A 26285-nucleotide genomic window follows, 5' to 3' on the forward strand; every position below is an offset into this window, starting at 1 on the left:
TGAACGCGGTGTCATCAGCGCACATGCCATGGGAATGTGCATGCCAAAATGGCACCCAGACAGTGCGGTAGGGCTCAGGAGCATGCAGACTCCCGAGCCCTAAAATTGGCCCCAGGCCAGCGCTTTGCACCAGTCTGTACTGGGCCTAGGTTATTAATTAATTGCATGAAACTGTTAGAAGAGCCCTGGTGGCACAGTGGTTAAATGCCTGTACTACAGCCACTCACTCACAAACCACAAGGTTGTGAGTTCAATACAAACCAGGGGCTCCAGAGTTGACTATGTCTTGCATCCTTCTGAGGTCGCTAAACTCAGTCTCCAGCTTGTGGGTTCAGTTGGCTTACACATTGTAAACTGCCTAGGGAATGCTTAAGTGCATTGATAAGTGATATAGAAATATACTTTCGATTGCTATTGCTATTACTTTTAAATGAGTACCAGAATCCCTGTTTTATTCAGGATTAGAGTACAATAGTTTAGTTAATTCCAAGGTTAAAAGATTTTGAATTAAGAAGTAAAATCAGTTTGAAAGAGGTGAAGATTTGTGTTCTACAACTGATACCAAATAGTAGCTCCTCATTTGTCCCAGCGAACTGAATGCTGAATGTCTTAATCTTTATTTTTTCTGGGATTAAAAAAAAGAGGAAGTTAAGAAACTAAGATCATAAGGTAGAAAGCAAGGGGAAAGTTTTTGGTCAGGTGACAAGAGATGAGGTTTTATAAAAATCATCCAATTATTTCCTCATCTCTCAAATTCTAAATAGGGACAAAGAGACCAGCAAAATCCTGGATAGCATTTTTGGGGATTCATTTTCATAAAGTTTTTAGTGCAGGCTTTTAACTAAAAGTTAAACAGAAATTTAACATAAACATAATAATTAATTCCCTCCCTTCCAATGTAAATGTAAGTGAATTAGACTTTTTAAAAGGTGATTAACAATTAACTAAACACGTTGACCATTCTGTGTTAATTTTCCTGTCTATAGTATAGATCTTCCTAATGGTAAACATAAGTTGTCACCCAGTCATTTAACTATTAAAAAGTTTTCATTGTTCATTAACATAGAAAAGGTAGAAGTGGGGAAGGGGGTTATTTGCTACCAAACTATTCTGAAGATGTTTCCTAGGAATGTATCATTTTTAACAAATATTTTTATTCAAAAGGCATAAAAGGAAGCCACCTTATCCAACCCAAGTCACATTCCCCAGTCTCTAAATAGTGAGATTATGGACAAAGCACACCATCTGTCTTAAATGAAAAGCAGCATAATTAAGAATACACAAGTGATCCGCTTTATACTTTCATTTTATTGCAAGGATTCTTGATAATTTAGCCTTACTTACTTACTTACTTATTTACTTATTTATTATGAGGACTTCTTTATTTATTATGTAAGTAGAGCATCCAATAATAGATGCACTGAGGCTCAAGTCTATGGAAATTCATGCTACCAGCTTGTTTGTTTCAGTTAGGGGCTGTGCACACTGGCGGGAAAGGCCACCATGTGGACAGAGTCTGTTGGGATATAGAGTCACAAGGAAAATGTACAATGTGGGTTTTAATAGTAACCAGGCATAAAAGGGTTACTGTGAGCCATAATGATTAGACATTTAATCAGGGAGTGACATCAAAAAGACAGTCAACAAGTGCTGTAAAGTATATAGAGTGCTGCCAGTCTGAAAAGTCACTCAGGAGGGTGGCTGGCTTCTTTGTGAGACCAGAGGGAGAGTAGAGTAGAGTAGTGACGAGCATTTGATCTCAGAGTGGGTTGTTACTAGTTTGGATGGTGGATGGTGTCGGTGTATATATTGTTGTAAACACTGGAACTTCTTCTAAGAATAAAAGCCTCATCTGAGAGACATTTACAATGTCTCTTTGCTCATTCAGAAAGGGAGAGGTGTTTCTCCAGCTCACAAGCTGCTGACTACAGTCACGAAGGTGGAAAATCTGGTGCCAAACGTTGACGCGATGCCATCAAAAGCATTTTAACAGAGTTGGGGTGTGGCATCCATATGTTGCACACCCTGGCTCCGCCCCCAGGGTGGCGTGACACCATGCACTTCACCACACGGCATGTGGCATCATGGTGCTCCTCTGGCACTGCATCCTCATGACACAGCACCGAAGGAGCACTGTAAAGCCTCAGTGCTGCTGCTATCGCACCCTCTGCAGTGCACAAAAGGAGCCACTTTTTGCAGCTCCTTTATGCACCCTGCAAAGGCCAGATCAGGGCTGCTGCAGCATGCAGTTGTCACAGCCCCAATCTGGCTGTAAAAGGGGCTCCCAGACATCTTAATTATAGTTTGGTAATTATTATATAGTAAATGTAAAATCCTTAAGGTCACCCCATTTCCATTTTCTTACAAATTTTGAATAAATACAGTGTACCCTTGTTATATGCTGGGGTTTGGTTCCAAGATCCCCTGTGGATCTTGGAACCAAACCATTGAGCTTTATCGCATGGGGGTTAAACCGCTCCCCAGTGCGTTCTAACGGGGGTGAGCGGGGGCGCGCACGGAACGCGATGGGCACTGTATGGGGCCCAAAACGCGACTTTATCACACGGGGGGCCACCACTGCCACCGCCGCGCGTTCCCATCGCGTCCCAATTTGGTTCCAGAGGGCGCCATTTCTGGGAACTGTTTCAAAGCGTCCCCAGAAATGGCGCCCTCTGGAACCAAATTGGGACACGATGGGAACGTGCGGCGGCGGCGGCCCCCCGTGCGATAAAGTTGCGTTTTGGGCCCCATCCGGTGCCCATCGCGTTCCGTGCGCGCCCCCCTCACCCCCGTTAGAATGCACTGGGGAGCGGTTTAACCCCCATGCGATAAAGCTCAATGTTTTTGTACTTTCTAACTGCTTGCATTCTTGCAGTATCTTAAATTTCAACAATAATTTATTCTTGGCTGTATCCCCTCCTCACACACAAACACAAACACACACAAAAACACAAATTCCCTTCTTAGAAATACCTTTAGAGTATCCCATACATAGCCAAGAAGATGGGGAAAATATAAATTATCAGAAACCTGACAATCCAGAAGGGAGCCAAGGGCCCAACTATGTTGCTTTTTTTAAATGTCTTTATCGGTAGTATCATTATTTGCAGACTGTTTCTGACATCAATTGTAAAATCTGTGAATTTCAAAAATAATAATAATGATGATAATGATATATAAAAATCTCTTTTACAAAACATGAAACCTTTTAAACTGATCTGCCCTCACTGCAAGAGAGATTAGTACCAGGGCCCAAGTTGGGGGGCAGGAAACTGCATTTTAGCAAAGGCATATAGCAGCATCAATGAATAGAACGAAGGGAATGAGAAAGCCAGTCAAACAGCACTGGAAAAAGCCACAAGTAAAATGCAGGTGGAGACATGGTGGTTTAGAAGTTCAAATGCCGACTCAGACAACCACAAGGTTGGCTGATTGCCAATTCAAAACCCAAGTGTCACATGATAGAGTGAGCCCCCATCACTAGTCCCAGCTTCTGCCAGCCTAGCAGTTTCAAAGCATGTAAAGGTACAAGTAGATAAATAAGTACCACTTTGGTGACAAGGTAACAGTGTTCTGTTTAGTCAAGCTGGCCACATGACCACGGAGTCATCTTTGACAACACTGGCTCCCTTGGCTTAGTAACGGAGATGAGCACAGCCCAATAGAGTCAGACATGACTAGGCAATCATGTCAAAGGGGAAACCATAACTTTTTTAAAAATGCAAGTATGACATAATGGTTTGCGCATTGGACTAAGGCCCTGTTCAGACCAGCCATTAAGGCCAGCCTGGGGGCAGAACTGGGGCAACGCGTCCTCCTGATGCACACCCCAACTCCAGACCCAGGGTGCCATGATGCTGTGAGCCACTCTGCATGGCTCACAGTGCCATGGGACTCCTCTGGTGCTGTGTCCCTATAATGCAGCGCAGAAGGAGGGCACCAAGCCATGGCAACATGGCTATGGCACCCTTCCCAGGGCAGAAAAAGGAGCCACTTTTTGCACTCTGGAAAGGCCAGATCAAGGTGCGCATGCCACAGCCCCAATCTTGCTGAAACAGGTGCGGCTCAATGTCACCCCTTTGGGGCTGTCTGAAGAACCCCAAGACTCTGGAGATCAGGGTTTAATTCTTTGCTCAGCCATGGAAACCGCCTGGATGAGTCACACACTCTCAGCCCCAGAAAACACAATGACAGAGTTGCTTTAGGGTCTCAATAAGCTCAGTCCTCAAATGACTTGAAGATAAACAATAACAAAATGCAAGACCTCTGACAATGGTGGGTGCTGCAAAGAGAAACCCAAAGATGATCTGCCCACTGCGTATGGAGGAGGAGGAGGAGTGTCAGTTGTCTCTTCATATCAAAAGTCCTGGCAAGCAGCTCTCTCAGTTCTATTCAAGTCCTCTGACTCTCAACCATCTTCTGGCTGTCCCCCTAGCCACTAAGTTTTCTTTTCATAAATATAATGTGCAGAACATATGGGGCTTGACAGTCCTCCCCAAAAGGGTGGGCTAGAGCCACCCGTTTTTGCTCCCAAGGGATGTCTCAGCAGCCAAACCGCGCAGCATCCCTCCGCACCAAAAGAAAAACAGAAGGGTTTTAGGAGCACACAATGATGCAAGAGTGGCACCGCACCATGCGGATACTGCACCATGTTTGTGTCATCATGACAGCCCCCATGGGGACAAGAGGCCGCCATTATAACAGCTTCTGTATGGACTAGGATTTGGGAGCATGCAATCGCTGCACATTCCTGAACCGTAGGATTGGTGCCAGGACAGCGCTTCCTGCCTGTTTGTACCAGGCCATAGTCCAAGAAAATAATTCATAATTCAAGAAAATGGTATGCTGAACAGATTTTTATATGGACTGGGGTATGATCTATCAGCCAGAACCAAAGTGATGCTCACTTCTGGAAATAGCTCCCTTATACCAGCCTTTTTCACCCTTTTCACTCTGGAGGAAATATTTTTCAGACCTCAGGGAAACCCTACATAAAAATTATTATATCGACAGCTAAAAAAAAAGGTGGGCAGAATCCAATCACAATTTCTCATACAACCCCTGGTGAGATCTTGTGCGGTTTATACCCTGTACAGATATTACACTATTCTAAAACAGAATATGATTCAGCCTTTAGGTTTATCATGCTGGTCTGAATAAAATGACTAATATTTGTTCCCCAGTGAATTTCATATATGGAAGGTGCAGAAAAAGAGGTTGATCCGCCAGTTCCCATTGTCACTTCTCTATCATTTTATCACATTTTTTAATATTCCAGATTCTTGTAAAGCATATCAGATAAATATATCTTTCTTTTTGTTGTGACTGTACAAAAAACTTGGAGTCCCTTTGTTCCCTTAATGAAAATGAAATAGCCTCTAAGCATGTATCATTTGGAAGGACTTTCTTCATAAAAGGGCTATCAAAATTTCTTTGAACTTGAATGATCCCGTCACAGCTTAGTATACATGCACATTGGTTTTACTGATCAGAGAAAGGGTTCTCCCCATCACATGTCTCTTTCAATTTCAAAATAGTTAGACTTTTTTTAGAATTATTCCTGGAAATCTTATTTGTTTTATAGCCATGCCTATTCCATTAACATTAGAAAAAAATGGTCTTTAAAGCAGCCATTAGTTACATCCTGTTGTTATTATTATTATTATGTTCACTCAGAATGACTTTGTCTTATGGCAATGCTATAGGAGAGAGAGAGAGAGAGAGAGAGAGAGAGAGAGAGAGAGAGAGAGAGAGAGAGAGAGAGAATTAATTCAGAGAAGGTTTGCCCCAAGGCTGTGTAGCCAAAAATCTATGTAGGGGAATTTTACTTTAGCTCAAAGCAGGTTAGGCCACTTTTGCCTCTGGGCAAAAGTGATTTCACATGTATGGGTGAAGTCATGGTCTGGCAGTATTCAAGGTGGCAATGGGTGCTTGATTACTATAAGCCCATCAGGCTCATCTGGTGAGACATCTTTCTGATAATGGAAGTGTTAATATCTCATTTGCAACTCCCAAACTATTTGCTTAGCCTGCAGGGATCTGGGGCATTATTCCCCAATCATCCCATTAGTCTGACCTCATTTGGGTGCAGTGCAGACATGTCCCCTTGCTTTGGGGATTATGGTGGGCTGTATTGCAGAGTCCATCTGGGGTCATGTGGAAAATTACACACACCAAAATTTCAGAATATCTCAATGTCAGTAACAGCTGAAAGGGTGACTTGTCCATGAAAGGGTGACTTGTCCACTTCCAAGGCTGAACAGAGATTCAGCCTCTGGTATCCCACAGTCCTAGCCCACTCAAACTACTAAGCCACACTGGCTCCTTACATCCCATATATTGCCAGCAAATTCTGAATAACCAGTTAACTCCAAACATATTAAATAATGAATCCTGAAAGGCTCATCCAGGATTGCATCTCTCAAGCAACTATGACCATTGCTCCAAAAGAAGTGGTAATATAGGAGATAAATTTAGGGATAAGCAACATCTACAGAAACAGGGTGAAATAAATTATTCTCCTTATTGTTAGTTTTTTCACTGAAAATCATAGCTCTAGAACACAGAGAGATCTACCACTCCTGGTAGCAAGGGATGCCACAATGGTGATTACCTATTTTGGATAAACCCCTTTGTGATGAACCCTCTTTATGTGAGATCTAGGTTGAGTCCACCTTCCAACCTCATCACTAGCACTTTGCCCTATTTCCACCCTTTCCCCACCATCTGTATGTGTATGAGGAGAGAGCTAGCATGGTGTAGTGGTTCAAGTGTTGGACTATGACTCTTGATTCCCAGCTCAGCCATGAAACCCACTGGGTGGCCTTGGTAAAGTTACATGCTCTCAGCTTCAGGGGAAGGCAATGGAAAACCCCTGAACAAATTGTGCCAAGAAACGCCCATGACAGGTTCACCTTAAGGGTGCCGTACATTGGGAATGACTTCAAGGCACACAACAACAACAACAACATATGTGTATGAGGGCTTGGGTCATAAGTGTTTCTTCAGCTCCAGTTTATGTATTTTTGGTAATGTCCACTTCTGTATAGTGATTAAACCAATTCAGTCAGACTCAGCAGCTATAACGAACAGTAACTTTTATTGAAAAACCAACTAGAATAAAGTATTTTATATAAGTTTACTTCATGCTTACAGAGAAAAGAATCCATCACGCAACAAACCAAAGTATGTCTTTGTTTAGCTCCCTTTCTTTAAACAAAGATCTCTGATTAAATATCAGTCCTCTCGCCTACTCACCAGAAGGCCCATCCCATCACTTACCTGGGCTGGATTTTGCTCTTTGTGTACCAAGGCTGTTGCTTAGCAACATATCAAACTGCAACTTCACTCAAAAAACTAGTTCTTACAACAAACTTGTCAGACCCTTCCCTCCCCCAAAGAAAGAAAATCGGGATTTAAGGGCATCTGTGCGTACAGGGGGTCTGATAAGATAGCAACAGCCTGGAGGGTTAGAAAAATACCGCTATGGACCAGATGAAACCCATATGCTGCAGTTTGCTCACACCTTCTCTTAGATGAAAATAATGACTTGTTGTGAGTCAACAAGACATGATAAAAAAGAAAAACAAAGATGGCTTTGCACTCATCATGTAAATTATAGTTCTGACATTCTGAAAAATAGTAGGAATGTACTAGCCTCATCCTTTCCATCATCACTTTTTGCATGTGCAGGAGGACCTTCTGAACAGCAAAGTCTTCTCTATCTGTGGAGAAGCTCCACATAATTCAAAACACTGATTTTTCATTGTTAATGCACTGATATGGGCATCAAAATCCAGAACTACAATAGCTCAACTGACATAAAAGGAGAATGTAAAAGAAAGCTAAAATCAAAATTCTATAAACTCTTACTGGAAAGGAAATTAGAACAAAAAATAAACAAAAGACTCGATGCCCTGCTGGGCAAAAGATCTGGGCAGAGAAATCAATCTAGATAGCTCACAATATGCTAGAAAAAAAGGACATTAAAATTATCAAAAGTCAAAATCTCTGTGAGAATTATTTAAAGATGGAGTTTCGATGGCACCTCACTCCTGAGAAGTTCATCATAATATACAAAGGAATAAGTAACACTTGTTGGAAATGCCAGTCATCAATAGGCACATGGTATCATGTATGGTGGTAATGCCCCAAAATAAAGAAATTCTGGAATCGCATACATACAGAAATAGGCAACATGCTGGAAGTAAAATATGTCATGATTCCAGAAATATATCTTTTAAATATGATTAATAAATTGCCAAAAAAAGCTGAAAACCCACACTGGGGAAAAAATCTATATATGATCTCCACAGGAAAACTACTTATGGCACAGAACTGGAAAACAAGTAACTTATACACAACAGACGAACATTTACTTAAACTACAACACATGATGGAACTGTCATCAAACAAATTTGATACATGGGAAATCTGATGAAGAGATTGAGAAGGACTGAAACCCGGTGGGATGAGTCTCATGATCGGAAATGTAGAAAGAGAGGGATATAACCTTTTAAAGAGAAACAGGCCAAACAGGAAAGGAGGAGGAATAGCATTATATGTCAGGGATATTTACACTAGTGAAGAGACCCAGGACATCAAAACTGTAAGCCAGGTGGAGAGCATCTGGATAAACATTAAAGGGGAGGGAAACAACAGGGACATTATTGTGGGAGTCTACCACAGACCCCCAAGTCAGACTGAGGAATTGGATGATGCCTTTCTAGAACAGATGACCACATACTCAGAAAGGAGAAATGTAGTAGTGATGGGTGATTTCAATTATCCTGATATTTGCTGGAAGTCAAATTCTGCCAAATCCTCAAGGTCTAGAAATTCCTCACTTGCTTCAAAGACAATTTCACTGTCCAAAAGGTGGAAGAGGCAACAAGGGGGTCAGAGATCTGATACTAACAGGAATGATCTAGTTAATGGGATGCAAGTGGTGGGATCCTTAGGTGGGAGTGATCATGTACTCCTGGAGTTTGTTTTACAATGGAAAGGAGAAGCCAGGCATAGTCAGATATGCATTCTAGATTTTAGGAAAGCTGATTTTAGTAAACTTAGAGAAATACTTGGGGTGATCCCATGATCAGGAATACTAAAAGAGAAGGGAGTTCAGGATGGATGGGAGTTTCTCAAAAGGGAGATACTGAAGGCACAATTTCAAACAGTTCCAGTGAGAAAGAAAAATGGGAGGTGTCGCAAGAACCCAGGATGGATGACAAAGGAACTTTCAACTGAGCTAAGTTTTAAATTGAACATGTATAAGAAAAGGAAAAATGGGGAAATCGCCAAAGGGGAATTCAAACAAATAGCTAGCACATGTAGGGGTAAAGTCAGAAAAGCTAAAGTGCAGAATGATCTCAGGCTTGCTAGAGAGGTTAAGAACAACAAAAAGGGCTTTTTTGGATATGTCCACAGCAAAAGGAAGAAGAAGGAAATGGTAGGGCCACTGCATGGAGAAGATGGCAAAATGCTAACAGGGGACAGACAAAAGGCAGAATTACTCAACACCTTCTTTGCCTCCGTCTTCTCAGAAAAAGAAAAGGGTGCTCAACCTGAGGATAATGGAGCAGAGGGCAGAATAGGGGAAATTCAGCAAAGAATAAGTAAAGAGATATTACAGGAATATCTGGTTAATCTAAATGAATATAAATCTCCAGGACCAGATGAACTACATCCAAGAGTATTAAAAGACCTGGCATATGTAATATCAGAGCAGTTGGCAATAACCTTTGAAAACTCCTGGAGAACAGGAGAAGTCCCCACAGACTGGAGGAGGGCAAACGTTGTTCCTATCTTCAAAAAGGGGGGGAAAGAGGATCCCAACAATTATCATCCAGTTAGTCTGATATCAATACCAGGAAAGATTCTAGAGCAGATCATTATCAGCTCTGGCTGATCCGCCAACTGCGTCCCTACCTGGGCCGGAGGGACCTTTAAACGGTGGTACATGCTCTGGTAACCTCTTGACTGGATTTCTGCAATGCGCTCTACATGGGGCAACCCTTGTACCAAACCCGGAAGCTACAATTGGTACAGAATATGGCAGCCAGACTGGTTACTGGTACATCCAGGGCCAGTCATATAACACCTGTACTTAAAGATCTGCATTGGCTGCCCATTCGCTTCCGGGCGCAATACAAGGTGTTGGTTATAACCTATAAAGCCCTACATGGCTTGGGCCCAGGACACCTTGAGGACCGCCTCTCCCCATACAATCCGCCCCGCACACTCAGAACATCTGGGCAGCAGCTACTGAGGGTCCCAGGGGCAAGACTATCCTCCACTGCGAGGAGGACATTCGCCATCTCGGCCCCGACTCTCTGGAACACGCTGCCCATAGAGTTCCGCTCGGCCACCTCCCTGGCACAGTTCAGGAAGGAACTAAAAACCTTCCTGTTCAAGCAAGCATTCCCCGAAACAAGTCCTAGTTAGTCCCCCCCCCCCCCTCTGATGGCAATAGTGAACTGGCTAGATAGGCATTTTAATGTGATTTTATTGTATTTTTTATTATTGTATTGTATTTTGTGTTGTTATTATGCTGTACACCGCCCTGATTGATAGAAGGGCAGTATAAAAATAAAGCTATTATTATTATTATTATTATTATTATTATTATTATCATTATTACTATTATTATTAAACAGAGAGTCTGTGAACATCTAGAAGGCAATGCCATAATCATAAAACGTCAACATGGGTTTCAGAGAAACAAGTCATGCCAGACAAATCTGATCTCTTTCTTTGATAAAATTACCAGCTTGGTAGATGAAGGGAATGCTGTGGATATAGTATGTCTTGATTTCAGTAAGGCTTTTGACAGGGTTCCCCATGACATTCTTGCTAACAAGCTTGCAAAATGTGGGCTAGACAAGGCAACTGTTACATGGATTTGTAATTGGTTGACTGACCAAACCCAAAGGGTGCACAACAATGGCTGCTTTTCAGCTTGGAAAGAAGTGACCAGTGGGGTCCCACAGGGCTCTGTCCTGGGCCCAGTGCTATTCAACATCTTTATCAATGACTTGGATGACAGAATTGGGGGCATATGCATCAAATTTGCAGATGACACCAAATTAGAGGAAGTAGCAAATACCCCAGAGGACAGGATCAAAATTCAAAACGACCTGAACAGACTAGAAAGCTGGGCCAAAGCTAACAAAATGAAATTCAACACAGAGAAACATAAGGTACTGCACTTAGGGCAGAAAAATAAAATGCACAGATATAGGATGGGGGACACCTGGCTATAGTATGTATAGTATAGTATAGTAATATGAAACTATGTGTGAAAGGGATCTAAGAGTCCAAGTATACCACAAGTTGAACACGAGTCAACAGTGTGATGCAGCAGCTAAAAAGGCCAATGCAATTTTAGGTTGCATCAATGAAAGTATAGCGTCTAGATCAAGGGAAGTAATGGTGGCACTCTATCCTGCTTTGGTCAGGCCCCACGTGGAATATTGTGTCCAGTTCTGGGCACCACAATTCAAAAAGGACATTGAGAAACTGGAGCATGTCCAAAGGAGGGTGACAAAAATGGTGAAGGGTCTGGAAACCATGCCCTATGAGGAACGACATAGGAACCTGGGGATGTTTAGCCTGGAGAAGAGAAGGTTAAGGGGTGATATGATAGCTCTGTTTAAATACTTGAAGGGATGTCATATTGAGGAGGGAGCAAGCTTGTTTTCTGCTGCTCCAGAGACTAGGATGTATTTTAACCTGTTGTATGCCGCTTTGATTGCCTGGCAAAAAGTGGGATAGAAATAAAAAAAGTATTATTATCATTTATTATAGGACCCAGAGCAATGGATGCAAGCTCCAGGAAAAGAGATTCCACCTCAACATTAGGAGGAACTTCGTGACAGTGGAATACACTTGGAGTCTAGTGCAGTCTCCTTCCTTGGAGGTCTTTAAGCAAAGGCTGGATGGCCATCTGTCAGGGAAGCTTTGATTGAGAGTTCCTACAGGGAAGGGATTGGACTGGATGGCCCTTGTAGTCTCTTCCAACTCTACAATTTTATGATTCTATGATTCATACAATATAAATGTTATCAAGGGAAGTATAAATATAAAACAAAAAAAATAAGAAATTGACAGCAGTACTTAAGAAGTAGAAAGCTTTTTTATTATTTAATTTTCTTTATATAGAAATTGCAAACAGAAAGGTGACAATATAATTGTATATAAGTAAAATAGGATTTGCAATTTATATATAATGTTGCATTAATTAATTTGGATATAATGTTACATTAATTAAAAGTAAATAGTAAAAAAAAAAGTTATCCATAGTGATTTGCTGTTTGTCGGCCTTAACTACATCATCTTCCTGAATCAGTTAGCCTGAATTAATCTGAGTTTGATTGTCCTCCACTTTGCAGTCTGCAGCTCTCTCCTCCTCTCCTGTAACAGCTCATGTTACAGATTCTCTCCTCTTGAGATTATATTTGTAAATAAACCTAACTCATAGATTTTAACAAAGAGGACTAAGCCTACTTTATTTTTTGTAGACCCAGTAGGGGATAGATGTGGAACTAGTTGTTGCTCGCCTTCTGCTTGCAAATACTAATTACTTTGCTTGTGAGAAACATTACGGTTTCTCATATTCTTTTTCATATTCCTCCAAAATATAGCTTGTAGATTAGCTCTACTATTTTCTACACTGTATAGCAATGCCTAATATATAGCAATGTGCTATATAGGTTTCCAGACAGGACTCTTTCCTACGCTGACTGGAGATGCTGAGGACTGAACAAAAGACATCAGTGTACACAGAATATGCTCTACCACTATGCTATTGCTCTTCCTCAAGACCTGTTCCTTCCAGTTCTTCCTGGGAATGATTAGCATAAAGCATCATGATTAATTGCACCTACATGTGCTTATGAGGCTCTCAAGACACAGTGAAGCTGTCCTTGCCTGCATTTGATTCCAAAGCAATATTTATTGTTTTTCAAATCTGGATATTTGTGCTTCACTCTGTGGATTAGCACAGAATGTATCCCAGGTTATAGTTTTATAAGTTCATTCACAGGCACTAATAAAAAATGTTGCAGATCTTCTGTTGTATTCGATAGGTGTCCCACAGGTTACTTTTTAATATAATTAAATATAAATCACACAGAGAAGCATGAAATCTTGTCTTCTAATCAGAGCATATGCCCAAGGAGTAAATCAAGCAGATACTGTATCTGTGCTACCATTGTACATCTCCTGAGTGAAAAGTTGCAATAGTAATAAATAATAGTCATACACTACTGCACCTGTGTGATGTCATGTCATTATGAATCACCCTGAAATGACAACCGTGAGGAAAAGAACTACAATATGCTCACTGCAAAGGAAGTGTTGGCATTTGGGGGTGGGGTAGGGCTCTCTTGGCAAACACATTTATTCATATGTTGTTGCCAGGGAGAGGGGGGGGGGGTAACTAGGCACCACAAAAAAATTCAGGGCTGCATGTTCATTTGATATTTGATCTACAAAGGATGTTACATTCATATTGTACCAAAATGCATCTAACAATAAATCCTAGCTGCTTCACCAGCTTTTAAATTTCAAATACCACAGTTCTTCAATTCTTCCATCTCCTCATTCATCCCTTTATTTGTATCCTTCCTTTCTCCCTGACTGGAACTCAAGGTGGCTGGCAAAAATGCAGAAAATGCAATGAAACACATTTAAAAGCTAGAAAATTAAGATTAATAACAACAACTAAATAACAACAAAATTAAAAGCATTTAAAAACTTACTTCAAAACAAAGCATAAAAACAGTACAGCACCACAAAAAGCCTTTTGCTTGTTAAAAAAAATCAATTGCCAAAGGTTTGCTGGAAAAGAAAGATCTTAATGTGATACCAAAAGGGAAAGAAGGATCCATTTTAGCTTCCCTAGGGAGGGAGTTCCAAAGTGTGGGAGTAGGTGCAGCAAATGACTTCTCCCACATTCCCATCAATTGTGTCTGTGAAGAAGTGCCCCTGGGGAAGATCTTAAAGCTCAGACAAGTTCATATGGGAAGAGATCCACCTTCAAATAGCCTAGGCCTGGGGCATATAGATCATAACCAGCACTTCGAATTGTGCCCAGAAACAGACCAACCACCAGTTCAGCTTTTGCAACAAGGGAGTTGAGTGCTTCCTATAACCAGCACTCATTAGCTATCTGGCTACAGCTATATGGACAAGTTCAAGCAGCCCTCTGTAAAGTGCATTCCATTAATCCAGTTCTGATGTAACTAAAGCATGTGTCACTGTGCCCAAGTCACACATTATAAGGAATGGACACAACTGAACGATAGCTTCTGAAGTACATGGAAACTATATCCTCCAACTTGGAAGCCCTATATCTTAAATATGTAGTGATTCCTTAGTAACAAGGAAGAAATTCTTATAGGTACTTATGGACACTGTTTTTTCCCCTTACTATTGTCAATTGTTTGGTCTTAAATCAGGATGGGAATCATGTGGTCCATGAGCTACAAGCAGTTTGCATTGGGTTTATTGTGGCCCTTGACCATATGAAGACTCCAAAATCTTCCCCACAAAATAGGCAACTGAGCGTAATACAAATGGCAGCCATTACAGCTGCAGCCTCCTGGAGAAGCAGAAAAATGGCTCTGTATCATACCCATCCCTTTCTAAACTTTGTTTAACTGAAGTTCATGATTAGCCAAAACAATAAGAGAAAGCAGGAAAAATAAATCACCAGGGAAAAAAAATGATATTCCAATATAGAATTGCTACGATCCACACAGACAGACTCAACTCTAGTGTTAATTAAAATATGTCAACAAATATGGAAAACAAAATAGTGTCCAAAAGACAGCAAACAATAAATATACATCCCCATCCATAAAATTAGTTACAAAAAAGACTGCAGCATAAACAGGACCATAGCATTAATTTCCCATGCAAGCAGAATTATGCTCAAAGTTTTGCAGCATAGATTCCAATCATACACGGAGAGAGGAATTCCAGAGGTGCAATCAGAGTTCAGGAAAGGACTCCCTCATTGAGTCCATCCATCTAGCATGGAGTTTACCTCTCTTCCTACTGCCTTCTGCTTTCCTAGCATTATTGTCTTTTCTAATGAATTGTGTCTTCTCATGATGTGGTAAAACAGCCTAAATTTGATCATCTTGTGGGCTAAAAAGACTACCCCTTTGGAGTGGCGTCCCACCACCCCTTTCCTTGCTGGATCAGTGCCACACCAACTACATGCCATGGCCCTCATCCAGCATTTTTCCAGCCCCAAAAGAAGCAGCAAAATTACCACTCCTTTTGGAGCCAGAAAAGGGGTGCCTTTGTTGCTTTGACAGCACTTTCTGGCGCTCCTTTTGGTATGCATCATTTGGATGCTGTACCAAAGGAGCGCCATGACACTGCCTGTAGTGTGGTTGGGCAGGCAGCATGACAGCAGCTGGGGGTGGAATCAAGGAATGTGTCATGTGGCCTCTACACATCCACTCCATCCTGGCATCAGACCTTTGGGCCTCTAGGGAGATTTCAGTTTTACTCTGTTCTAGGACCCATTTGTTTGTCTTTTTGGCTTTCCACAATATCCTCAGCACCACATCTTGTATGAGCTGGGTTGTTGTTGTTGTTTTTTTCACACTGATTTTCTTCACTGTCCCCCCATACAAGGCAATGGGGAATACCAGGGTTTGAATTATTCTAACTCTGGTACTTAGCTGTATATTTTTACATTGGCGGGATACATACCGCCATATAGTACGTCTTCTATACGTACTAGGGTTAGGAAGGGGCGGTGCTTCCGCACCCCCCTAACCCTAGTACGTATAGAAGACGTACAAGATGGCGGCACCCCTTCCACATGGGTGCCGCCATCTTTACGTACTGGACGCATAGCGTCCAGACGTGTCGCGGCGCCTATGACGTCGCGAGTCCGCGCCAGGCGCCTCGCGACGTCATAAAGGCGCCGCAAGAAGAAGCTCCATTTTGGAGCTTCTTTTTTGCTCCGCGCGGGAGCCGCGCGGTTTGACTGCTGCGGCTCCCTCGCGGAGCAAATGGTGCCGGCGGGAGACCGCCGCAAAGCGCCGGTCTGTATCCCGCCTTTAGTTCTTGTTTTGCTCTATCATAGCTGCCCTTTCCATTCCTAGTCTTTTTATTTCTTGGCTGCAATCTCCATTCTGATCAATGTTTGATTCTAGGTATGGGAATTCTTTAACTATTTGGATTTCCTCACTGTTTAGATTGGTCCCCTGTGGTCATTATTTTTGTTTTCTTTATGTTCAGTGTGAAAGTTGCATTTTCATTTTTGATCTTCCTTAGTAATTTTCCAAGTCTTTGATGTTTTCTACTAGTAGTATGGTGTCATCCACCTATCTTAGATTGTTGATGTTCCTTCCTCCTGTCTTCACTCCTACTTCTTCTGCAGCTAACCCTGCTCTTCTTATATGTTCTGCATACAAGTTAAATGGATAGGATGAAAGGATGCAGCCTTTCCTGACCCCTTTGCCAATTGAGAACCATTATTTTTCTCCATGTTATGTTCAAAGAATAGCTTCTTGTCCTATGTATGGATTTCTCCTCAGGGCTATCAGATGTAGTGGCACTTCCATGATCTTTAGAGCCATCCATAGCTTTTTGTGGTCTACACAGTCAAATGCTTTGCCAGAGAGCCCTGGTGATGCTGTGGTTAAATGCTGGTACTACAGCCATAACATTGTGAATTTGATCTCAGAGGGCTCCAGGTTGACTCAGCTTTCCAACCTTTCATAGATCAGTAAAATAAGTACAGTGGTGCCTCGGGTTACGAAATTAATTCGTTCCGCTGTCAATTTCGTAACCCGAAAGGCTTTCGCAAGCCGAATCCCCATAGGCGCTAATGGGGAAAAGCCGCGATTCCGTGTGAAATCGCGCAGAAAAGCACCAAAAGTTTTTTCGTAACCCGAAAAAACTTTCTTAACCCGGAAAATTTTTTTTAAATTTTTTTTTTCGTATCCTGAAAATTTCGTAACCTGGGTATTTCGTATCCCGAGGTACCACTGTACCCAGCTTGTTGGGGGCAATTTGCTTACAGATTGTAAACAGCTCAGAGAGTGCTGAGTTCACTATGAAATAGTAGAGAAATGCAAACGTTGTACCTATTGCTAAGCTATAGTCTACAAAGCACATGCTGATCCCCCCCCCCCCGCAATTCCTTTTTACGCTCCATTAACCATCTTATGTTTGCAATGTGGTCCCTAGTGCCTCTCCTGCTAGTTTACATGTGCAAATTTGATAAACATAGTCTCTAACTCCTGGTATGTTGCAAGAAAAATATTAGCAGGTAAAATAGGGCATGTAAAAATAGTACATGTGCTCACTTTAAAAAAAAAAAAAAAAACTTTTTCAACCTCCGCACAGGTGTAAAGGCAAATTCCTGTGGGCCATAGTTAATACATAAAATGGAGAGCTGGATTCCAGAGTATTTTTGCCAATTTCTGCATGGTTTCCCAGGACATGAAATGAGTAATTTTTAGATTAATTCAACAGCAACCATATTACTTCAACAACAGAGTAATAAAAGTTATTCTGAATGCACTGACTAGCTGCAAGATAATAAATATGTTTGCTTTGGAAAGAGCAGTGGGAAAAGATTGGTAGAATGCTATAATTCTGTTATTTAGAATCATAGAATCATAGAGTTGGGAGAGACCTCAAGGGCCATCCAGTCCAACCCCCTGCCATGCAGATCATGCTACAGAAGGATTCAATTTGGTGGTTATATCACATTCTGATAAATTTTCAACAGACATACAGTCGCTTCATTAGGCATCAAGACGATGAAGGGGAGGAGAGGAGACTTAGGGGCTGTGCACACCAACCATAAAGGCTGGCCTGGGGGCAGAGTCAGGGCATGGCGTCCACATAACGCACACCCCAACTCCGCTCCCAGGGCTGTGTGACATCGCGTGCTGCTCCACACGGCGCATAGCATCATGGTGCTCCCTTGACACTGTGTCCACATGACACAGTGCCAAAGGAGCACCTTAAACTGATGTGACAACAGAACTGATGTGATAACAGTTGGTGGATGGGTCTTGTGACTACAAGGACTCATGTAAGTGTCAGTGCTCAACCTTTTGAGATCTTTCACAGCCTTGGGAATGTGCCAGGAGGATCCAACATGTGCCAAGTAGTTTCAATTACATAAGTGCCCCAAAAGTATTTTTTTTTAAAAAAAAAACTCAGATGAGAGTAACTACTTAGAAGGTAGTGGTTGAACATAAGTTACTCTGACATATTTGGCATACAGCTGGCCTTGCTGACTGTACAGTTCCATTTATGCAAAATACAACAATTTTTTTACCAAAGGCAATGGCAGTTGTGTGGTATGTTTGGCCCCTTTTTCAGTACTGTGACATTTACTGATATTTCAGTTTTACAGGTGCAGAAATGAAGCAAAATTTATCTAATTTTGTTTTATCCAAAACTTCACAGTATGTGGAGAAGAGATAGCAATCTGGATCTCAGGTCTATATCCAAGATTTTCCTCACTGACTCCCAGCATACACATTTTCTATAGCTGAAATTGCAACTTGAGGTTTACAGATGGTCCATGGCAGTTTTCACAGACACTGCTTCCAACAGTTTTCATGAAACAGACTATTCCACAATAGATTCTCATGCCACAACTCTATGTATCATTGATATTCATCCTTTTATTGGTAGCCATTTTGCATTTATAACTCATATATAATGAACCAGTTCTGTATGGCAAATGCCTCAACACTTGAAAAAATGCATAAAATATAGAGTGGATACATTTGTGAAAACATCAACATGCTGGCCACGTTATAAATAACCCATTAGGATGGCTTGCTGGGACTCCAGCTGGGATGTTGCTAGGATCCACACGTTCAATAATTACCAGTCACAGATTCAATGTGTTTTATCTTCAAACAGATATATATTTACTAGTTCAGCTATCACTAGCAATGAAGAGATTGGTATCAATGCTCCTTTTAATGTAAAAAAAAAAAAAAAGGGGGGGGGGGTAAATAATAACAAATGAAATAATAATCATTTTATCTTGCCCAGAATTGTTATTTTGAGATGCACAGGTATGAAACACATATTCACAATAAATTACAAACTACCTATTGTTTACTGCAATCTTTAAGGGTTCCCAGTGTAGACACTGCAAAATATATTTGCAAGGATAGGCACATACTGCAGTGTTGCACTTGAATTTCTCTCCTATGCCAGGCAAGAGCCTATAGATGAGCCTGTGAGAATGGGGTAAGGCCATTTTATTTGGCTATGCACACAGGACTCTAAACTGATCCTTGAGACTTCCTAGGCAGGGAAACCCATAAAAAGAATTATTGGCCCAAGAGAGACGGGCTAAAAGCAGTGTGCCGCTGCCGATACTAGGGTTCCATAGTGTGCAGTAACTGCATGCTCTGGAACTCTAGCATGTTTGGATGGCACCATCTTTATGCAGCACTGTCCATATGGGGTGTGCATGCATGACACCAGCATGGCGCTATATCCGCACCTCTGGGCACCATGCTTGTATCATGGATGCGTCACAGTGTGCCAATGGTGTACTGATGATGGCGTCTGAGTGCGCCAAGAAGAACCCGTTTTTTCCGGGTTCTTTTTGGTCTGGAGGGATGTCGTGTGGTTTGGCTGCTGCGGTGTCCCTCTGGAGAAAAATTGGGTGCCTTCAGCCCTCACAGTTTCAGTAAAGAGCCCCACAGTTTCAGTAAAGCCATGCTGAACAACAAATTACTGAGCTCTGGCTTGCTTTTTGGGCCTGCTTAGGTTGTCTTTCAGTCTTTGTAACCTTAATTAAAAGTAATGGAAAAATGTAAATCACAGGAAATTAGTGTCTCTGTGGACTTCTGGAGTCTTGTCATGTCAGTTCCTATTCCTCTTCAGATCCCACCACAATCATCTCAATCCATTGGAGATACTATATAAAGTTTTGGCTGGTTAATTACAATGTCATGGCAAATTATGTTACTTCCTCTCTTTGTCATTTGTTATCATTGTTATTGTGTGCCTTCAAATCATTTCCAACTTAAGGCAATCCTAAGGTAAATCTATCATGGGGGTTTTCTTGGCAAGATTTGTTCAGAGGAGATTTGCCATTGGCATGTTCAAGGCCACTCAGTGGGGTTCATAGCTGAGCAGGGAAACTGAACCCTGGTCTTCAGAGTAATAGTCCAATGCTCAAACCACTTTGTCATTACCAGTCCCACATATTTCTGCCTGCCCTCCCGCCTCCTATCTCTCTTATTTACCTTTCTGGAAAGGCATATGTGTCATCCCACTTACTCAAGAATCCCATAGTAAGCAGCACATATTGGTGCTAACTACATCTGACATGATAGACACCAATAAATATAACCTTGTTTGTCTGAAGGCTACATCATAAGGGGGATAGAAAGTGAGGGCAGTTTAAATCGACATGTGAACACCAATAAGTCCCCCCCCCCCAAAAAAAAAAAGTGTGCATGTGTGTTTTCCAAAACTTATTTCAGCAAATTGTGAGAATTGGGAAGCTTAGCTGTGCCTCAAAGAATACAACCATTGCCAGAGAATGGTTTTCTTTGCTAATTGCAATATTTCAGTCCAAGTTTAAGCCTGATAAGGAGGGAGCTTCTTTGTCCCTCATGCATAGGGGAAAATGTGTTGGATAATTTATCCATGTGAAGTTGCAAGCTGCCAAGGTCACTGAGAGTATCGAAAATTTGCTGAATAAGTGCTAAGCAAGCAATACAAAGGTGCCTTGTTCAGCTTTACCATATGGACCCAATTTGTCTTATTCTTCTTCTGTGTATCCTCCTTGCATAGTTACTTCTTGCCACCTCTCACTCTTTTACATATAATCATTTCCCCCTTATAAATATGAGTACTATTTTCACTGTTGTATCTGCAGTTGTAAGGGGATAATATTGCAATGGGCTCTAACCTTATATTTTAGAGTAAATGAATAGACTCTGGGAATGCTGATCGCTCTAGGGCCCCTTTTAATACATTCACGGCTGTGGTCATTCTGGTTAAATGAGACTTTGGACTCAATACTTCCAACAGATACTCTGAGGGCTGCTTTAAATGTTATGAAATTATTATTATTATTATTATTATTATTATTATTAAACTTTATTTCTAAAGCGCTGTAATTATACACAGCACTGTACAAAGAGAAATTGTCAGATATCTTAAAAATATTTTTAAGTACTGGGAGCTGATAAAAAGGGAGGAAATGGGAAAAACCCAAGTGTGTAAAATGGAGGAGATGGGCAATTTACTCATTTCTACTACTTTTGTCTACTAAAACTTGGGTGTTGTTGGTTTGCAGTGGGAGATGTGGGGTTAAATTGTGCTTTGTATTTAGTGTTTAGACTATATCTTTATTTTACATACATTTTATGATCTCCATTTCACTACACTATGAACTGGCTACACTATGGAAATCTTTTTGCCACCAGGAATATACCTGGGCACCATACTACATTATTAAAGCTTAGAACCTTATCATCTGTCAAAATTAAGCCACCATGCAACAAGATAGAAGTTGCTTTCTGCCTACCTCTCCACATGCTCTTGAAGCACTTCCATTCTCCTTCCAGAAGGAGATGGTTGTAAAAGTGTGTCTTTTGCTAAACTGATTTTTCCAGCACAACAAAAGACATTCTTTTATCACCATCTCCCTCAGGAAGTGCTTTGAGGTCATGTGGAGGGGTAAGCAGAAAGCCATTTCTGTCTCACGGTCTCTCGGCTTACTTTTGTAATGAGATAAGGCTCTCAGATTCCAAAAGTGTCCAGCATCCAGACAACGTCTAATATTAATGACTTAGGGGCTTGACAGATGGGCAGAAAGGGGTGGTGAGACATTGCCCCTTTCTGCCTCAGAAGCAGGCTATGGCAACCACACTGCGCAGCCTGTGCATGGCAGAACAAGGCGCCCCAAAAAGGGGGTTCTTTTTGTGCCACAGAATGGGCAACATTGGTGCACTCGTGCACCATGATAATGCCCCTCATGCACCGTACCATTTGGACATGGTGCATGAGGCACATCATCGGTGCACGCACTGTCTGAATGTGTGTGTGCCAAGATGGCGCCCGGACAGCACTGTAGGGCTCAGGAGTGTGCGGATGTTCTGCTCTCCCAAGCCCCAATTTAGTCCCCAGGCCAGCGCATAGCGCCAGTCTGTATCAAGCCTTATTTAAAATATCCCCACACCTTACCTTCAAGGGAAAGGCTCCCAAAAGCAATTCCCAAGGTAGTATTGAAATATTATAATAGAAACTATTATTATTTAAAACAGTTAATTAACATAAATATTTAAACTGCAATAATATATCATTCTCATTATTTTATTTTTGAAAGGTGCCTGTTATACCTCAATCTACAAAACAAACTAAAGTTAACTATGTTCAATCTTTATTTCCCAGCTCTGTTTTTCAGCCCTGCATGTGACATCGCTAAATGCTATTCCATGAGTACCAATGCTTATTATGGCAAGAGGTAAGCCGAAGGTAAGTACCGTTGCTTCCTTTCTTTCTATACCAAGCACACAGAAACAAATGAAATTGTAACTGTACTGAAATACGTAAGAATGAATACTGAAGAAGCCAAGATGCAGACTGGTGGGCTGCTGTCTTAGAAATCCTGTGAACACACTGGAAAGAGTGGAAGAAAATGCTTTGCAGATAATTTGAAAGGGAAGTATGAGTTATGTACATCCTGCAAAAGGAAATGTACTTTTGCTAATGGTAAGTCATTTTTATTCTCCCAGGCACATTAAACGAAATGATTTTTTAAGATCAGATGGAAGAAGCTATTTTTAAACATTATAACTGAGTCCTCTATTCTGCTGTCTGGATTGGCTTTAAAGTTGTGGTGAATTTGGAAAGTTATTATTATTATTTTAATTGTGAAAAAGAGTGGTAGTTGTGGAGAGAAGGCAGAATAGGGCAAGCCTTAGCAATAGCCAATAGAATATGAGCTGGTGACAGCCAATCAAATCAAAGGCTAGAGAAGATAAGTAGTCAGTTAGGCACAGTACACACTGGTCTTTTGCTCCGTACCGGCGCCGATTCTAGAGTTAGGGATCGCATGGCAACTGCATGGTATCTAACACTAGCATGGCGCAGTGGCATAACAATGGCGGCACCCTGTGTACACGGGTGCTGCCATTGTTACATAAGCACCATGCGGTGTCCACACGTTGCTGCATGGTGCTTACATTGCAAGTGTGAAATTGGTTTTTCTGAGTTCTTTTTCCTCCACAGTAATGGCATGCTGTTTGGGGGCTGCACCATCCCTGCGGAGGAAACTAGGCCACCGGCAGGCCGCCGTTTCTCGACGGTCTGTCCTGGGCCTTAGTGACAGTTGGAACATAGATAGGGTTTCAGTAAATCTAGAGAGGGACAGATGTAGTGAGGGTTCTAGTGTGAGACAGGGATGGTTGGGGTAGAGTACAAAAGTGAGGGACTCCCTACCAGTACACATCCAGACCTCTGAGAGAGAGAGAGTTGCTGGAGTGGAATACAGTCGGCCCTTCTTATACTCGGATTTGCCATCCACGAATTTGAGCATCCACAGATGGCAAACCGAGAAGTTTTCTCCAATGGCGGCATGTGTGCACACGCGCCACCATTGGGGACAACTTCCTTCTCCTCCCCTCCTGTTCTCGCTTCCCTCCCTGCCTCCCTCCCTTCCCTCCCTCTTACTTACCTTGAAGGCCTCTGGCATGACTGCTTGGCCTCACCACCACCGCAACGGGAAAAGCTGGGTGGTGGTGGCAGCGGAAGCCAAGCCTCGGCCTCTTCGCCACCGCCGTGGAAGGACCCGATGGTGGTGTTGGAGGCCTCTTGGCCCCCAACAGCACCGCCACTGGGCCTTTCCCACATCAGTGGCGAGGAGGCAGAGCACAGCACCCGGCCTTATCAAGGCCTCCGCTGCTGCGGAAGGGCTGGATACCGGTGTTGGGGGCCAAGAGGCTCCCAGCACCAACACCTGGCCCTTCCGCTGTGGTGGCAGCAGCGGCGAGGAGGTCGGGTGATGGTGCGGGAGGCCTTGAAGGCCTCCGGCGCTGCTGCACTCCGCGCCGCCTCTTCGTCACCTCCGCCGCCGCTGGGGCTTTCCTTTTGAAGAGGAGGCACAGAGCACAGCAGTGCCAGAGGCCTTCACCCGGCCTCCTCGCCACTGCCGCCACGGAAAGGCCGGGTGTTGGCGCTGGGGACCTCTTGCCCTCCAACACTGGTATCCAGTCCTTCCGCGGCGATGGAGGCATCGAGGAGGCCGGGTGCTGTGCTCTGCCTCCTTGCCTCAGATGCGGAAAAGGCCCGGTGGCAGTGCTGTTGGGGACCAAGAGGCCTCCAACACCGCCATCGGGCCCTTCCATGGCGGTGGCAACTCTGCCACCTGGCTTTTGCCACGGCGGCAGCAGCAAGGCCAAGCAGTCATGCCAGAGCCCTTCAAGGTAAGTAAGAGGGAGGGGAGGGAGGGAGACAGGGAAGAGGGAAGCAAGGGAGGGAAGGGAGGAGAGGGGGGAGGCCAGGGACTTTTGTTCCCAATGGCGGCGCACGTGCATGCGCACCGCCATTGGGAACAAATGGGACTTGAGCATACGCGGATTTCGGTATACATGGGGGGGGGTCGGGAACGGATCCCCCACGTATACCAAGGGCCCACTGTATCCTTTGAAATTTAGTTAGCCTGGTTGGGCAGGGTAGAGATAAGTTTGAGAAGGAAACATTGTACAAAGATTGTATGAGTTTTAAGTGAAACTAACTGGTATTCACTAGAGAGAGTCTTATGTAGTAGCTATGGGGCTCAACAGATGAGTGGCTCAACATTGCCACTTTCAGACCCAGAAGCAGGCCATGGCAGCCATACACCACAGCCTGCACACAGAGCAAAAAGAAACCCCCAAAAGGGGCTTCTTTTTGTATTGTAGAAGAGGTGCAGTGTTATGATGCCGTGCTCATGCTTATGGCGTGGGAGAGCATGTGTGCCTCAGGTGTGCTCGCCATTCATTCTCCAGTCATGCGACTTCCACAGGTAAGCAGGTACACTGTATATGGTTGGAAATAGTTGGTCCTTAAGAGATATAAATAACTATTAATTATAAGAATAAATGAGTACAACTATAACTAAATAACACAAGAAAAACTATGCAAACAATTTCATATCCATGATGCTTTGTACAATTCTATTTTTAAATAAACTTCTGTTATAGTTTCAAAAAAGACTTGGCCGGAGTTTTAAAATAGTAACACGCTACTACACTTTACCCAAGTCGTACCCAAGAGTGGAAGAAAAGATAATGGGGACAGAAGTGGGTGAAAAGGCCCATCGGAAAGGAACTTTGGCGGGATACAGACGGGCAAAAAGGGGTGTATTCATGACGTCATGAAGGTAGAGCCTTCAGACAGGCCTTACCTGAATGCCGCCATGAACACGCCCCCCGCACGCCCCAAGCGGGAAGAGGCGGCATTAAAAAGGTGCTGCTTTTCTCCGCTTCTTTTCCGTTTGATGCGCAGCTGCGCAGCTCCGTCTGTAAGCTGCTGCACCGGTACGCCAGAATTGCTACGCCGCTAATTTAAGTTGCCCATTTAAAAGCTCCGTGTCTGCTGCGTCGCATAATGAGTCGGGGTCTTGGAACATGCGCAGTTTGCAGTCAGGCTTTAATTGCAGCGTCAGCTGCCATGCAGGTGTGGAAGCTGCAGCACAGCTGCAGCGCATTTTAAGACTCGTAACCCTAACCCTAACCCTAACCCTAACCCTAGAGCAACATGTACGCATGCGCTGCTTGGAAAGTTTGGACTTTAAAGTGAGCCCCTACACACATTCCTGTGCCATTTTCACCTAACAATAAAACCCCTAAAACTGTAAATATTTACATATGTACAAGGGAGGTGATGGGGGATGGCAGGGGGACAGCGGTGGCAGCGGCGACAGCTGTGGCTGTGCATTGCAGATTCAGCAGGAGCGCAGGGACCAAAGGAGAGGAGGCATCCATGATGCTGGTGACACTGGCAAAGTGCAAGCGGGCAAGGATGCCAACACCAGCTGATCACCAGCTGGCAGGAGACCACCATTGTTCTTGGGCAGAGCGGGGAAAAAAGTTTTAAAAGGGCTTGGGCACTTTAAATGTGCCCATAGGCTTTCTGCCGCCGCTGCTTAGCGCTGCAGCTGCGCAGCTGCGCATCCGCCAGCCGGCAAAGGGGAAAAAAAAGCCCCGTTTTTGGCCGCCCGTGAGGAAGCTGCCTCTCTCTTTGCAGCGTCCTCCGAGGCGGCAGTTTGGAAA

The sequence above is a fragment of the Sceloporus occidentalis genome, unplaced genomic scaffold (assembly GCF_023333645.1).
Source record: "Sceloporus occidentalis isolate IW3139 unplaced genomic scaffold, rSceOcc1.0.p SCAF_1, whole genome shotgun sequence".
In the NCBI taxonomy this organism is placed as follows: Eukaryota; Metazoa; Chordata; class Lepidosauria; order Squamata; family Phrynosomatidae; genus Sceloporus; species Sceloporus occidentalis.